We start from the raw sequence: 5,000 nt of genomic DNA on the forward strand, positions 1-5,000 counted from the left end.
ATAAATATTTTTTTACTGTCTTAACTCTTATTGCCTTCCTTTTCACATCTAAATCTACCAATTTTAATCCCCCCTCACTATAATCTGCTATTAATGTGTTTGCTGATATTTTTGCTCTTTTCCCACCCCATACAAAATTATTCACAGCCTCTTTTATTCCATTTAACACCCAGTCTGGTAAATCAATTGCTCCCAACACATAATTACATTTGGATAACAATAAAGAATTAACCACCACAACTTTCCCTCTTAGTCTTAATTCCCTTAGTCTCCAATACTGTAACACTTGCTTGATTTTGTTTAGCACCCCTGACCATGTTGCATCCCTTGCCTCTTTTGCATTCTCTCCTACGTTTACCCCTAAAATTTTTATAAAATCCTTCGTTATTTTGAATGGAATATCTAACCCTTCAACCCTTACTCCTCCTATACTCATTATTTCAGATTTATCCACATTTATTTTTGCACCAGATGCTTCCCCATATTTTTCTATCTGTTTTCTTATTTTATTTATACTCTCTATATCCCTAACTGTAAAAGTTGTATCATCTGCATATTGGTGTATTACACTCAATCCCCCCTTTGGTATTTGAATACCTTTTATTTCCTTATCTTTTTTTATAAGTGTCGCCAGCGGCTCAGCTGTTATTGAATATAATATTGCAGACAACGGACAACCTTGCCTTACTGACCTCTCTAAAGGGAAGGGGTCAGTTAACACCCCATTAACTTTAACACAACTTTTAGCATTTCCATATATTAATTTTATCCACTTTTGCATCCTCTCTCCAAACCCAAATCTCCCCATTGTCTGTTCTATAAAGCTATGTTCCACCCTGTCAAATGCCTTGTTTAAGTCTATAGATAAAACCAATCCCCCTTTCCCATCTTTCCCCATCCCTTCTACTATGTCCCTTATTGTGCAAATTGTATCTGTAATATCTCTACCCTTTATGCTATAGGCTTGGCTTAATGATACTATTGACCCTACTACCTCTTTTATCTTATTTGCCAGCACTTTTGTCAATATTTTATAATCTGTGTTTAGAAGACTTAATGGTCTGTAATTTCCTAGCTTATGTGGACTTCCTTTATTTTTATATAGTACTGTAATTATTCCTAACCCCATAGATTCTGGCATTTCCCCTCTCTCTTCCATACTCCTATAAACCTTCAACAATATTGGCGCTACAATCTCTTCAAAGGTCTTATAAAACTCATGCGTTAAGCCATCTGAGCCCGGGCTTTTGTTCATTTTTGTCTGTTTTATTGCTTCTTTTATTTCTTCAATAATTATATCGCTTTCACATATATTTTTCTCGTTTTCACTTTACCTTTTACTTACAGTATTTAAAACTTCATCCACACACTCCTCTTTTACCCCTTCTTTCTTAAATAGCTTTTTATAAAATATTTCTACTTCTCTTATTATCCCCACATAATCAGTAATCTTCTCACCTTTTTCATTTTCCAGCTCTGTTATATGCTTTTTCCTCTGTTTTTTCTTTTCTAAGTTTAGAAAGAACTTCGTGCTTCTTTCTCCCTCTAACGCATACTGTGCTCTACTCCTTATTATTGCACCCTTACTTTTTTCTTTTTCATACTCTTCTATTTCTGCTTTTATTTGCATAAAGCGTTCTTTGTCTTGCTCAGGATTACCTTCTATTTTTTCTGCTTCCCTCTTCAGTTCATTTTGCATATCCTCAATTTTACTCCTCCTCATAAAATCCCTTTGTTTTGCATATCTAATACTTCTTTTTTTAATTGTCCCTTTCATTTTTTCCCACCACTCACATACATTTTCATCAAATAACACATTTTGCATTTCATAATCTATAAATTTTTTGATATTTTCTTTGTATGTCTCTTCTTTTAGCAAGTCTGCATTCAAACACCACATCCCCCCCCCTCCACCTTGTTTACATCCATCTTAACCATCATCATAGCATGATCACTTATTCCCACAAACTTATATTTCACATTTTTTACATATTTCAACATTTCCCTTTTGGTTAAACATAAATCTATTCTGCTCTGTTTCAAAACACCCATCACCAATTGTCTTCTAGAGAAGTCTTTTTTGTAGGGATTTTCTTCCCTCCATACATCTACTATGTCCTCATTTTGCATCCATTCAGTTAGATATTTCCTGGATGCATCTGATTTAAAGTTTCCACTACTTGATGCACCCAGTCTCGTGCACCATACATTGAAATCCCCAACTACAATATAGTTGCCTTTACATAACGGCTTAATTTCTTTAAAGATTTCTTTTCTTTCGTTTTCTATGTTAGGTGCATAAATGTTTATCAGCCTGAAACATTCATTTTGAAACACAAATTCAGTCACTAACAGTCTCCCATTACCATCCTTGTATACTTGCTTCACATTATTCAATATATCTCCTTTTATAAGAGTTGCCACACCACAGGATTTTGCATTCCCATGATTCACAAAAATTTCCCCTTCCCACCTCTTCCTTATGTTGTCCATTATATCATCAGACCAATGTGTTTCTTGCAAACAGAATACTTCAGCTTTTAACAATCCCTTGACCTTCTCAAACTTATTTTCATCTCTTAATCCTTTGCTATTCAAACAGGCAATGTTCATAAAGCCCCTCATAGCAAGTATTGTCATTTTTAAAAGAATCATCCTCATTTTGTTAATTCAAGACACTTACTTTCTGCCGTATGCTCCTCTATTTCTTTCTTCTTTCTTTTCTTCTGCACCCTTTCCCCTTTACTTGTGTCCATGTCCTCGTTGTCAATTGTCACCAGACTTTCTTGCACCTCTCTCTTCCCTCCAGCGCTCTCCACCTGCAACTTTTCTTCTTGCCTTTTCACATTGTCACCCTCCTGACTCTTGCCATCAGCTTTCACTCCTTCCCCTTCTCTGTCTTCACACTCCAAGATGTTCCTTTCCATCTTTTTTTCCAGGTTCCGCTTCCCTCTCTTCCTTTTTTTTCTCTCTCTCTCTCCATCTCCTCCCTGCAGCCTCCTCTTCTTGATCACTCACATCCACAATCGCTCTCCATTCCGTTGTTCTTTCTTCCCAACTCCATGCATCCCTTCTCTCTTCTTGTCCAGTCATTTCACCTACCTCTCCTTCGATCTCCACCTCCTCATCCACCTCATACTGATCCGAATCCTCCCCATTGCTGTTTCTCTCACCTATCTCTGCTGGGGTTTCACACAAACATAATCCAGGTCGCATATTGCACATTTTGCAGTTCTCTTCCTTGCACTCTCTCGCGTAATGACCTTGCCTTTGACACTTAAAACAGCTGAAGCTTGGACAGTCTCTTACAATATGACCTGGCTGAATGCACAGGCGACATACTTTCACTTGCCTATCATGTATTACCCTGAAGTGCTCCGTCCCTCCTAATGTCTCAAACTTCGTTGAATACGGCAGTGATTTTACCACCTCATTGAACTTTACCTTTAAAAATCTTTTTCCATCAGCGATATCCGTCCCCGGCCACATTCTCCTTCTCACACTTGAGGTTGCTTTAACTCCCCATTCAGACAGCTTTTTAAGTATCTCCTCATCCTGTATGTATGTTGGTAACCCAAGGAACGAGACCACCATCTCCATACAGTCCACCTCTTTCGCCATCACCCGACTATTCTTTATCTTAAGCCCATCCAACAATTTCTCCTTTCCTTTTTCCTCCTCCATTGTCAACTCGTATTCTTTTGGTGTTTTGAATCTACATCCGATCACCACTCCACATTCTTCTCTCACTTTCTTCAGTATCTCCATCATTGTTAGTCTATCTTCTCCTTCTATTTCCACCAACACTGTGAGCCTCTTTTCATAATGCCTTTTTCTTTGACCCAGCTCTCCGTCCATTTCTCTTGTGTTCCTTTTCTCCTGTCCTTTTGCATTCTCCATTTGTCACACCGTGTTGTAGCCTTCTCAGTGTAGAAAGTATTTATCCCCAAACAGCAAAAGCTGTTTGGGGATTAAATGACTTTAAAGCAGACCAGTTCCCCTTTTTTAAAAAGGTTGTTTTTAACTTCAAGGCTTTAGTTTCCAATTCTCAACTCTCCACAATTGTTGTTTGATATCCTCCTGCAAGCTGTACCACTTCCTGCTTCCACTAGGGCGTGCTCAGGTTGGTATGGCCGTAAGCGAAGACTGCTGTGAAGAGAGGGCTATTTAAAGTTCAGCCAATCTACTCGCCAGTACATTATATTAAGAAAACCCAAAAGCTTAAAGCGCCTGGTATTCCTAGGCGGTCTCTCATCCAAGTACTAACCAGACCCAAACCTGCTAAGATTCAGAGATCGGGCATTGACTCCTTTTTTTTTTTTTTTTTGCAAGATTATTATATAATTCGTGAAAAATATCCAAAAAGTTTAAAGCACCTGGTATTCCCAGGCAGTCTCCCATCCATGTACTAACAAGGCCCAAACCTGCTAATATTCAGAGATCGGCCATTGACTCTATGTTTTGGCAAAATTGTTCTATACTAAGTGAAAATTTTCCAAAAAGCTTACAGCACCTGGTATTTCAAGGCGGTCTCCCATCCAAGAACTAACCAGACCTAAACCTGCTAATATGCAGAGATCTGGCATTGACACTTTTTTTTTGCAAGATTATTATATCATTTGTGAAAAATATCCAAAAAGTTTAAAGCACCTGGTATTCCCAGGCAGTCTCCCATCCATGTACTAACAAGGCCCAAACCTGCTAATATGCAGAGATCGGCCATGTTTTGGCAAAATTGTTCTATACTAAGTGAAAAATTTCCAAAAAGCTTACAGCACCTGGTATTCCCAGGCGGTCTCCCATCCAAGTACTAACCAGGCCCAAACCTGCTTAGCTTCCGAGATCAGACGAGATCGGGCATGGCCAGGTTGGTATGGCCGTAAGCGAAGACTGCTGCGAAGAGAGGGCTATTTAAAGTTCAGCCAATCTACTCGCCAGTACATTATATAAGTAGGAAAGAAAACCCAAAAGCTTAAAGCACCTGGTATTCCTAGGCGGTC

General features: G+C 38.6%; 1 non-coding gene across 1 annotated transcript; it reads right to left on the reverse strand.

Moving 5' to 3' along the window:
• Positions 1-4,766: 4,766 nt before the first annotated feature.
• Positions 4,767-4,885, reverse strand: LOC113097219 (5S ribosomal RNA). Its single transcript, XR_003288806.1, has one exon. It is a non-coding gene; the product is annotated as a 5S ribosomal RNA (ribosomal RNA).
• Positions 4,886-5,000: the final 115 nt, after the last annotated feature.

The sequence above is a fragment of the Carassius auratus genome, unplaced genomic scaffold (assembly GCF_003368295.1).
Source record: "Carassius auratus strain Wakin unplaced genomic scaffold, ASM336829v1 scaf_tig00216157, whole genome shotgun sequence".
Taxonomy (NCBI): Eukaryota; Metazoa; Chordata; class Actinopteri; order Cypriniformes; family Cyprinidae; genus Carassius; species Carassius auratus.